The sequence below is a fragment of the Ictalurus punctatus genome, chromosome 13 (assembly GCF_001660625.3).
Source record: "Ictalurus punctatus breed USDA103 chromosome 13, Coco_2.0, whole genome shotgun sequence".
NCBI lineage: Eukaryota > Metazoa > Chordata > Actinopteri > Siluriformes > Ictaluridae > Ictalurus > Ictalurus punctatus.
In genome coordinates this window covers 2041715-2054379 of record NC_030428.2, presented here as the reverse complement: position 1 = coordinate 2054379, position 12665 = coordinate 2041715, and the positions used below count along the sequence as shown (strand labels likewise).

At 36.8% G+C, this 12665-nt stretch overlaps 1 protein-coding gene across 1 annotated transcript in view; it reads left to right on the top strand.

Annotated features, from left to right (window-relative positions):
* The first annotated feature begins 7721 nt into the window (after nucleotides 1–7721).
* Nucleotides 7722–12665, top strand: part of LOC108274005 (double C2-like domain-containing protein alpha) — a 31231-nt gene continuing 26287 nt past the window's right edge. Inside the window, exon 1 of the mRNA XM_017483760.3 lies at nucleotides 7722–8009. The gene's annotated coding sequence lies outside the window, so the exon portion shown is untranslated. The remainder of the gene's footprint in view (nucleotides 8010–12665) is intronic.

Below are 12665 nucleotides of genomic sequence, written 5' to 3'. Positions count from 1 at the left end.
ATCAACAACTTCCTTGTCAAGTCTGGAGTGATTTCAGGAACTCGTCTCTCTCTCTCTCTCTCTCTCTCTCTCTCTCTCTTTCTCTCTCACACACACACACACACACACACACACACACACACACACACACACACACTCCTACACTTCCTATCTCACAGCTGGAACAAGGAGTCAAACGCGGAAGTGATTTCAGGGTGCGTCATTAACACACACGTCCACTAGATGGCGATGAGGCCAACCTAACTAATGTCAGACGTTAAGCCCACGTGATTAAATCAAACTGCAGTATGAATACACCAGAGTACAGAATACCTATGCACTTTAAATAAATTTGAATCGACATTCAGGTTGTGTGTGTGTGTGTGTGTGTGTGTGTGTGTGTGTGTGTGTGTGTGTGTGTGTGTGTGTTATAGGATTTGTGGTATACAACAGCCTAGGACTGTTTGTATGTTTTATTTTGATTATATATTTGCACTGATGTGTGAGCATTGCATTGAGTAATCCTATAACTTAAATCCGAGCTAGTGTAAATCGTAATTCTGAGAATATATGAAAATATGAACAATTTCATAGAAGTCCCACAGCATTCTTACGCGACACAACTCGCTGGATGTTTTTTTTTTGTTTTTCTCACCATTTTTGTGTATAGGGCTCTGAAACTGAACTGTATTTTTCTATTTTTCTTATTGCAATTTATTTGCTGTCTACAGTTTTGTTTGTTAACGAATTTAAGATTTTTTTAGTAAGTAGGTTAATCAGCCAATAAAAAACCTACTAAACCTGACTAGCTAGCTAACATCAGAGAACTAATTCAGCTCTCAGTCTATATTGTGCAAAATTAGTATTTTGTACTTAATAGGCAAAATAAAGGCTTGTTGTGATGTCACGTGTCTGTGCAAGTCTGTGATTGGTTGATTAAACTGAACTTAAGCTCCGCCCTTGACGATATGTTTCCTCAATAAGTGAAATCTCTTATCAAACATCATGTTAGATCTGGGAAATAAACATGCACAAATATGGGATCAGCTTGACGATCATTACCAAATGATGTCACCCGGGAATTATTCCACAGTGGTGTGGAGTAAATAAACAATAAATCATTTGTTACACGTCCTGCTGTTTTTTTGTTTTTTTTTAAAGGCAGAAATGTGTTTGTTTATCTGTTGAAGCACACACACTGTGAAGATGATGAATGAATAATTTAGCTAGCCAAAAGATTTCCGCCGAGGCTCCTTTTCTCCTGCCAGCTGATCGCCCCCACAGCAGATGCATCAACAAGCCGAGAGACGCATGCAACGCTACTCAGATCCCGAGCTAATGCACATTTACTACAATTACAGCAGGGTAAGAACCAAACTACTCGACTGCTCAGGAGGGTATTTTCTCTCTGCTCCACCAGACAGTTTAGTAAGCATGTGATATCTTTGTATTTGACACGTTAATAGCTGATCAAATGCAACTTGTTGATGTAGCAGTGCTGCTGCTTGTGGTTTTTAGACACTTCACGTGATATTCAACTATTCAAATATTGTTCATGTGAATTTTCCCCCATGGTTAATTTATTTTCACCTCATTTTTACAGGTCATTATATTCACGATTAATTTATTTATACATGATTTATATATATATATATATATGATTAATCTATTTTCATGTGATGTTTTTCACAATTCACTGATTTTTTACATATGATTCATTTATTTTCATGTGTTTTTTCATAATTAATTTATTTTCATGTGATGTTTACATACGAGTTGTTTTCACGTGATTTTTTTCAAGATTCATTTATTTCATGTGATTTTTACAAATGATTCAGTTATTTTTCATGTGTTTTTTTCCACAATTCATTTATTTTCACGTGATGTTTACATAGGAGTTGTTTATTTTCACGTGATTATTTTCACGATTTGTTTATTTTCACATGCTTTTTTCATGATTCATTTATTTTACATGATTTTCACATATGATCAATCTATTTTTATATGATTTTTACATATGATTCATTTATTTTCATGTGATGTTTCCACAGTTCATTCATTTCCATGTGAATTTTTTCACGATTCATTGATTTTTATATGATTCATTTATTTTCATGTGATTTTTTTCATGATTCGTTTATTTTCACGTGATTATTTTCACGATTCGTTTATTTTCACATGCTTTTTTCATGATTCATTTATGTTTACGTGATTTTCACATATGATCAATCTATTTTCCTATGATTTTTACATATGATTCATTTATTTCCATGTGAATTTTTTCACGATTCATTTATTTTCACGTAATATATATATATATATATATATATATATATATATATATATATATATATATATATATATATATATATATACACAGATATACATATGATTAATTTATTTTCACATAATTTTATTTATTTATTTATTTATTTATTTATCTTCTACACATGATTAATTTATTTTCACGTCGTTTTTTATGATTCATTTGTTTTCATGCTTACCCATTTAATTTGCATGCAATTTTTAATACATGATTCCCCACAATGATTCATTTTTTTTCAATAACAAATTAATCAGGAGCAGGTGGTCATTATACAACTGGAAATGGTCATTATATTTAGCTTCCTTCTAGAAATAATTGCTTGAAATAAGCAATGGCAGTAGAAAGAGACTGTATTAAATAGGCCCAATAATGTATTTGTTTCAGGTGAAGAGAGTAATTCATAGTAAAAATACACATTTATTCAAGCAAATGAGGCTACATCTAATTAAATATGCATGCATTCACATAATTTATTAAAACAACAACAACAAAAACCTAGTGGTTCGATGATGTTAGAATTAAAATGTTTTTTTTTTATTACTAAAAAAAATAACCGGTTAGCAAGTCAAAAATAACAAGTTACTGCATCAAAATGATGAGATAAGATTCAGTTAAGTCAAAATCAGATAACATCCTGAAATAATTAGTTACTAAGTCAAAATAAGAAGATAACATTTTGAAATAATGAGTTACTGAGTTAAAACAATGAGATACTAAGTCAACATAAGAAGGTAACATTTTGAAATAATGAGTTACTGAGTTAAAACAATGAGATACTAAGTCAACATAAGAAGGTAACATTTTGAAATAATGAGTTACTGAGTTAAAACAATGAGATACTAAGTCAACATAAGAAGGTAACATTTTGAAATAATGAGTTACTGAGTTAAAACAATGAGATACTAAGTCAACATAAGAAGGTAACATTTTGAAATAATGAGTTACTGAGTTAAAACAATGAGATACTAAGTCAACATAAGAAGGTAACATTTTGAAATAATGAGTTACTGAGTTAAAACAATGAGATACTAAGTCAACATAAAGAGATCACGAGTTACAAGTCAAAATATTGACTTACTAAGTTAAATCATCGAGTTATTTAGTCTCAATCTCTTGAAATAACAAATTAGTAAGTCAAAATAAAAAAAATTGCAAGATGAAAGAATGAGATATGAAGTAAAAAAAAAAAGTTTATTTGGCACAGCTATCGTCACATAAACTTTCACACCTTGTGGCTCAGGGCTTCTATGTGTTTCTCCTCTAGTTAATGTAGTTTCTTTATTTCAGGTAATGCTGTGATCACGAGTTGTTGAGATTTGATATTTTTTATTGCTACAGTTTGTCCAAAGTTCTGATAAAATGACTGATGCGAGCAAAATTACTGGTAGTAAAAAATGTCCGTATGAGAAATATTACAGAAATGTATTCTTTGCGAATGAAATACTCAAGGTAGAGAGTGCTGATAAAGCAGTATTACATTTCTAGAATTTAAACTAAGACACATCCATTTGTTCGTTGAACCTTTAGTAATTACTTTACCTCATAAGTACATTAGAGTGAGAACTCAATTCGAAAGATACAACAACAACAACAAAAAAAGCATATGCACGAGAAACCAGTTCTGCTCATGAACGTTTGTAAATGTCAAGAAATTTGTAATATATAACTGCTTTCTCAAAGATCCTGTAAAGAATAATAAGGCCCTAGTGTAGCACCTTGAGGGAGTTCTGGTTTCTGAACGGTCAGAAGGTGTTGATTCACGTTGTATAACAGAAGCTCTGACAGTTGTGCAGCTGAAAAATCACACGTTTATGTATGTTTTCATTTCTCTAGCTCCCTAACGACCTCCAAAACATAACAATAAAATCAAATAAAAACAGTCTCACAGACTGTGCTTTGATCGATTTGACATTTTTATGGACTCTTTTTCTTTTTTTTTACATCACCTATCAGTTTTTCTCCAGTGTAGCAAAACCGACCGTGTGCCTCTTTTCTCCACATCCATAATTGAGATTGAAACAGACAAACAATGGATTTCCACCTGATTAGGATCAAACGTCTGGAAAACAAGGTCACAATGACAAAAAGATCAGCTTTCAGACGGGAAAGCAGGATTGTCGGGGGAATCACCTGAACTTTGGAAACCAGAACTTTGGAACGTTGGAAAACAGAGACGTGAACTGTGTATTTAAAAAAAACTGAACAAAACCCTGACAGCAGTGAGCCCTATTTTAAAACTTGTATGATGTCTACTGAACTTGTAAAACGACTTCCAGAACAGCCAGCTCTTGCCTCGATCGGTTTGAGTGAGTGCTTCCTGACGACCTTCTCGCTAATAAAGTGCCAGAAACGTGAACTGCCGATCTTTCTCTCTGGCTGCTGTTGCTTCTATTTCATCATGGGACGTGGTTAATGTCACTCTGCTTTGCACCTGCACAAACACTCCAAACACTGCAGTCATGATCTGGATGGGTTTCGAGATCCCTCTCTGTTTCCTAGCAACTGGGCTGTTGGGTTGGGTGTGTGTGTGTGTGTGTGTGTGTGGGGCATGGGGGGGGGGGTCGTCCTATAGTGCAGAATACCGTATAAAAGAATTAGCACTAATGGTTATCATCAAGAGTTCATTTTACATGTGTATGTGCAAGCATGGTATTGGAAAATCCTACTTAATGGCATCAGGCGGTTACAGATTTGGATTAGTGCTATAAATGTTGATTTAACAGTCAGTATTTACAGAATTAAAAAGAACAAAACGTTGGAGATAATTTTGCATATTTCCCAGCCGAAAGCTCTCTAAGCATCCGTAGTTGCTAATAGTAACACAACAACATGATAAACTTGAGGAACAATATGTAAATTAGTGTTTTTTTTTTTTTTTTATATACAGGGATTGGTTCTGGGCTCTTTTTGCATGACCCCTGATGCAAGTTTGAAAAAAAAACAACAACCAAAAAACGTATAATCCTTATTAAGTTGTCTTCCTGTCTGCCCCAGGTTCATGAATACATTCTTTTTAAGTGGCACACAATGGCAAAAATGTCATTAACAGCATTTAATAGTAATAATGCTATGGTTATGAACTTGTTTCACATGTATAATGGTCCATCATGACTAAGAACGGACCTTGTCGATCGAAAACTGGGTAAAATTCCTTCAGAATCATCCACGAATTCATTGTAAATGCTAATTCGCTTGTCAAGTCTTCTTAAAGCGCACCTATTATGGTTTTTGAGACGTGAAAGGTCTCATACAATAGATTTACGTGCATCCGAGGTCAAAAAACACTTGAACGTGCTCATAATTTAAACTGCAGCGTTACCTTTTCCCCCCCAGTGTCACAAACGACTCGTTAAATGATCCGTTCTAAAGGATTCATTCTAAACTCCTCCTTTCAGAGAGCATACCCTGCTCTGATTGGTCAGATGTCCCAGTCTGTCGTGATTGGTCTACCGCTGTCAGCGTGTTTCAAAAAGGAAACACCCACTACCGTAACGAGTTTCAACTCCACCTGTCAGCGAGCAGCCGATGAAGACCAGAGGCGGGGCTTTTTGTTACAAACCTAAGTAGGTTAGTACAGGAAGTGAAGTCTGGAATCACAAACGACTCGTTTCAGCTGTTCAGAATCGCTTCCTTCTTTTGGGAGTCGATAAGTCAGTTTGTCCTGCGCTTTGATTTTTGAAACTTTACAGACATTTTTACATTCACAAACAGCTCTATAACTCACTACATGAAAGGGAATATCTGAAAAACCACAATAGGTGCACTTTAAGAACCGCTTTCAGTTACTATTAATATACTATACTATTAATACTATTAATTGGCGTGATTCATTTCCCAGGCTGGACAGCCATAAAACTAAAATGTTCATTTTAAAAAACGTAATATCTCATGCATCAAACGTCATCTAGGTCTCAATCGGCATAAGATGTACTTTGAAATCCTTTTTATGCAAGAAACCGAGCCAAACACAATGTTTCACGGGGAAAAAAAATCTTAAATATGAGCAAACGTATTGATTACTATGCAGTTATAAAACATTTTGCACCGTATCATGGTTTGACTTATTTACGAACTAAACAAATGCTGAAACGTGTTTTTTAGACATGTGACGAGCTGCGTTTTTATTTTTTTGTGTATTAACTTCAAGAGTGATGCAATGGTATATTGTGAGTATATGCAAATGGGGATTATAGAAATTATAATGCAGGCGTTAAGGAAAAAAACCCCAAAAACGCTGATCCCCATGTCTAATCCAGTCAATAAGAGCAACAGTTGTCAGTCACACACATCTGTTAGGCCATGTTCAGCATCATGTGATGTGAAGGCAGTGTTAGACCTCGTCATCCTGACAAGGACGCTTTCAATGCATGACATCATAGCACATATCAACCGCCCCCCACCCACCCACCCCCCACTGAAAATATCATTGTTTACGTCAAAAGTTGGCACATTTGTCTAGGTTTATTCAAATCGAAATAATAAAAAAGAACACGGCATCCAAAATCACTCCTTCCTTTTCAGTATTTTCTTGTATAAAAGTGATTTAGGGGCGGGACTATGTATGAGCTCTGTTGTGATGTCACAGAAAATCTTGTTTATCCCCCCACGTATGACAGTTCAAAATGCAAATTTCCTCCGGATGCACAAAACCCGAAGAAGAAGAAAAAATATATTGTTTTATTGAGTGGGCCTACTGGTACACTTTAGTACTTTCGCTAGCTATTAGGAATGGCAGGAGTGATCTAATTTGCATATTCACACATATTCATAGCTAGAGGGGAAAGGCATAGAACTGTTCCTACGTAGCAGTTTACTGACCATAGATTGTTTAAAATTATTATTATTTTTTATTATATTCTACAGAATAATCCCAATTATTAGGCTGGCTGTTTATTATACCATGAATTTTTCAGATCGTTTCAGCTCTAGTGCACTAGACTGGCCCCTTGGCAGACAAAAAAAAAGGGAGTGAGTGGGCGTTAATGCTCGACACTCTAAGTATGTGTGTGTGTGTGTGTGTGTGTGTGTGTGTGTGTGTGTGTGTGTGTGTGTGTGTGTGTGTGTGTGTGAGATAAGGAATGGGATGTGGGTATTCCAAAAAAACCCACCAAAGCTGCTACCAGATGGCAAGAAATAGCACAGAGTCTGTCAATTAGACTGAGGTGCCATTATTGTAGCTAGAATTAGTGACAACAGGAAGAGAGAGAGAGAGAGAGAACGAGGTATGAATGAGAATTATATATATATATATATATATATATATATATATATATATATATATATATATATATATATATATATATATAAATAATTAGATAGATAGATAGACATGAAACCCAGCTCCAAGGCTTCACAATACTGCAGTGAAGTGAACAAGAGAGCAAAGAGGAGTGAGAGAAGACAGGAGGGAGGGGGAAAGAAGACAGAGGGAGAGGGAGATGAGAGATAGTCTCACACATACAACACAACACCACACACTCTTCAGGAATTTCTCTACATTCTCTCGCTCTCTCTCTCATATCTGTCTTTTGTTCCCCCATGTTGTTTCTTTCAATGCACTTTTAATTCCTCTCGTTCATTTTGAATCTAACTTCTGCAGCCGACGCTGGACGAAGGCTGAATAACCTCATCTTCTCTCTTTTCTCTCATTCCTCTGCCACCTGTGCGTGTTGGATTTCAGAACTTTTGCACTTTATTTAAAGAGGTAAGAACGAAGAATGAGCTTTTTCGTCACTTTTCGTCTATTTACACTGTATTTGATGCATCACGTCTTGTTTATGGCTTTATTATTACTTGCTTTGGTTGATTTCGTAATTACAGCTGCTGAAAAAAGTCACACGTGCTTCACGTGTGAAGTTTTCGTTGCAGGATTGTTTTATTGTAGGTTAATATTTCTCATGAAGGACATTTCTTTCAGATCGAATTCTCTCACAGTAATCAATAATCCCAGGTGATTGTCACTCATTGTTCACATGATGCTCGTCACGTCTGGTTATTCGAGCACCTTCACATAGTACTCGTATACTCACATGGTTTCCATAAGGCGAACAATATTATGCTCTAAATATGTATTAATCTCACGGTTTATTACGAATAGGACTTTCGGTTCCTCATCTTCATTTACTACTTCATGCACTTTTCTCTCGTCTCATGCTTGGTCACTGCTGCTTCTCCTCTGTCTGGAGTTTGCCGCTTGTTTTCTTCCGTCCCTTCATCCCCTAGTCGAGCCTGGATTAATGAACCTTTGCGCTATTTGAGTCATGCATGTACTGTAATTAGGCCTCATCACAAATAATCACAGGCTGGATAATTCCTCCCCAACATGCTCTTTCCGTTCTTCTCTTAATCCGACTTGTCGTAATGGGCTATAAATAAGACCATGCGGAGTGAGAGAGCAGGAATCTGGAAATGACGAATATTTATTAACCTAGCTGCAGGAGGTGTGATTCCATCACAAGACTTCATACCGAATCTGTAATTGGAACTCAGTGCAGCGGAGCCACTTTGGAGCGTCGTGTAAAACAATCCCCTGGGATTAGCGACGCATGAATAAATCCTTAGCGCAAAAAAGAAAAAGGATGAAAATAATAACTACAATCATTATCAAGAAGCAAATCTGTCACTATAAAGGGAATAGACAGCTTTGTGTGTGTGTGTGTGTGTGTGTGTGTGTGTGTGTGTGTTGCTGTTGTAGTAAAATACTGAGTAACAGCGTGGTATGACGTAGTGGAGTTCCTCTTAGTTCCCCAAAGTTGATTAATTTCCTATTACAGCCACGTGTTTTATTCCACTTATACCACACCAATATACCAACGATCACTCTTTTATTAATTAAAACACAACACTTGTGAGTTTTCACATTTTATAGTTACATTTAATGCAACAAGTTGCTAGTTCAATTCAATTCAATTTGATTTGTGTAGCGCTTTTAACCTTGGCCGTTGTCTCAAAGCAGCTTTACAGGAATATATAAACACAGGATACAGATTTTAAGTGTGTGAATTTATCCCTATTGAGCGAGCCGGTGGTGATGGTGGTGAGGAAAAACTCCCTGAGATGATATGAGGAAGAAACCTTGAGAGGAACCAGACTCAGAAGGAAACCCGTCCTCATCTGGGTCACAACAGATAGTGTGAAAGTAAAGGAAAGTTCATTATGGTTTTTATATGAAGTCTGTTTGTTGAACTAGTCCAATGTTCACTAAAAGAGACTTCAGTGTAAAACTGCATGTGGTAATTGAAGTCCCAAGGCTGTCGCAGCAACCGTAGTCCCAGCAAAAGCAGCGAGAATGTCCATGTGGAATTGAGGTCCAAAATCATTTCCAGTGGTACTTCAAGCGGTACCATCTTAAACAATCTCCAGGCTGCACTGCTTGGGGCTATACACAGTGGCAGAATGTAGCCTCCAGTTGATGAGAGCTCCATCCAGAGGTAGGGCATCAGGATGGGTCTGGCAGGTCCGGAGAGCAGAAAGGCGTCTCCATAAAATCAAGTGTGGCTCGACATCTTCATCTTCATCTTCTCACTTAAGTTTGAGAAACTACCAAGTGTAGTCGTGAAGACGTCGGAAAACTTACAGATGCAGCTTTATGTCGTTCCCAAGAGCTGACGTTGCAGACTCCTTCCATCGTTCCGCCGTACGAGTCCCTGCGAACGAGCTGTTACTATGGAAACGATAACGTGTAGCTGAGTAACTCGATCGTTTTGCGATTTCAGATCTGTTTGAGATTATATCTTCACTTAAATCTGAACCCGAATTCAAGAAGCAATTTAAATGAGAAATTCTGTTTAAAAAAAATAAAATAAAATCACGCGAAGGAAAATTCACATTGTTACGAGAGACATACATCGACTGACAAAGATCGAAGAAACGATTTTCTGCCACCTCAATCGGAATCTCCTTAACTTGTACAGTACGTTCACACTCATGTCAACTCCCCAAACCAAGTTCACCTGCTTCTCCAGTTTCCTCACCTCAAATTTCAAAGTGTTCAGAGGTAAATCCAGGCCCTGCATAAATAATGTAAATTATATAAATCATGCATGTGTTTACTTTTACGCATCGTAATTGGTAAATGGTCTGTACTTATATAGTGCTTTTATCCAAAGCGCTTTACACTGTTTCATTCACCCATTCACACACACTCACACACCAATGGTAGCAGAGCTGCTGTGCAAGGCGCTAACATGCTATCTGGAGCAACTTGAGGTTCAAAGTCTTGCCCAAGGACACTTCGGCATGTGGAGTCATGTGGGCCGGGAATCGAACCACCAACCCTACGATTAGTGGACAATCCGCTCTACCACCTGAGCCCCAGCCGCCCCATCGTAAGCATTGTACATTACCAGAAAAGGTAGAAATTAATGTTAGGAAATGTTAGCTAGTTATCAATATCAAATGAGTAAAGAGTGGGTTTGCTAACTAATAAGATAAAAATAAGTTTTTTTGGTAATGTACTTTAATGCACATCAGTAAGGGTGAGCTAAATTTGATAAGTCATTGACAAACTTTTCGACGCTCACACTATCGAAGAGTAACGTTATGCTAAACATTATACTAGCGGTGCGCAATAATGTGTCCAAATTGCAGAAATATTGCCAATGAAAAAAAATGTAATGATTATTTTGTTGACATTAAAATGGTGTACAGTGAAACAACATGTAACGTACACAATAGTCATGCAATGAACTTCCATGTTGGATAATTACACACACTGAGCTTTGACCTTGAATGCTCTCATACGCAATTACATTGATTTTACAAGCAATGTGAGTTTCATGAAATCGTGCGATATACACACGCTGAAAGATTTTGTTTTGGGAGGGGAAAAAAACTACATGATCTGACTCTCTCTCTCTCTCTCTCTTCGTCATTGTCTGCCTCAGTCACCTCTAATTACACTCATCATTCCTGTTCTGTCACTTCCTCCTCAGATCTGTTCATCCTCCTACAATCGCTCATGTCTGTTAGATCTCACTCCTCATTCACCAACTGTCTCAGATCTTCGGTTTAGTGTGTATCTCTGACAATAAAGTATAATAAACCAATGCTATAATTATTCCACGGTAGTACATATGTATAACGATGTAAAACTGTGTCCAAGTGGGGTTTAACCCACTCCTGTACACTCTATAATCACAGCTATTTCTGTTTGTACCCATTCACAAAAGTTTCTAATTTCTAATTTAATTGTTTCTGTTTCACAGACTATGAAATTAAGTATTTAATAAACACTGTGTATCGCAGTAAAACACTGGTGTGAAGAATTTGCCAACCGTTTTTGCCAATTTTTTATTCATTAAATGTGCCATGCCCAACACGCTGACATTACTACTGTGAGGTGGGGGCAGGAGGCGGGGCTTCCAAGGGGTTAGTTAATATTAAAAAGTTCAAAACACTTACACAATTGTCAATCAGTCCAGACTCAGACCGCTTGCCAAAAAAGAAGACTCCTCTTTTGGTGTATTTTTGATTGATAAGTTGTAGCGGTGTTCCTATGCGGAATTCATAAAGGATGCCAGGTCTGAATTTGACTTCATCATCTGTTAGTTCTCTTTGGATCTCCTGTAGCTTGATGGCGTTGTTTGCTATCGCCATATTACAAATATCGCTGATGAGTTCAATTCTGTCAAAACCAGTGGAACTGATGAACAGTTACAGTTGGAAATCTGAAGTGAGTTCTATATTGACCGAGGTTAATGAAATACCATGAAAAAGTGCTTTCCCTCCTGTATGTCTGGATTCTTGATGATACTGTCATCACATCAGGCTGCACTCTGTGATGTGTCTCTACCATGCTTAGTTAAGCCACGCTTCATTACAGAGTGTAAAATTGTGGCCTTTATGTCATTTGAGATAACTCTGCATCTTTGCCTCATTCGGTCTCATCCTCGTTGGCCATGACAAGCTTGTTACCTTAACTCAGCAATGTATTTTAACGCCTCTTCCTCTTCTTTTTGCAGTAGAGAGTTGTTCCCTGAAAGAACAGTCACATGAACTTCACATGGAAATAATCACATGATTCAAGAAAGAACGATAGATAAAGAAATGTAAGAAATAGCAAACTTGGGAAAACTGGTGATTATTGATTAGTTTATTTGGAAAAAGTGTTGTGCAGTGATTAGTTGTTAAGAAAGCAATGGTGAACTGTGATTGGTTGTTGGGCAACAATGGTGATGAGTGATTGATTGTTGGGAAACAGTGTTGGTCAATGATTGGTTGAAGAAAACAACAGGGATCTGTGATTTGTTGGTGAACAGTCATTAGTTGTCGCAAAACAATGGTGAGTAATTGGTTCTTGGGAAATAATGGTGATCTGTGATTAGTCATTGGCAATCAATGGTGGTGAGTGGTTTGTTGT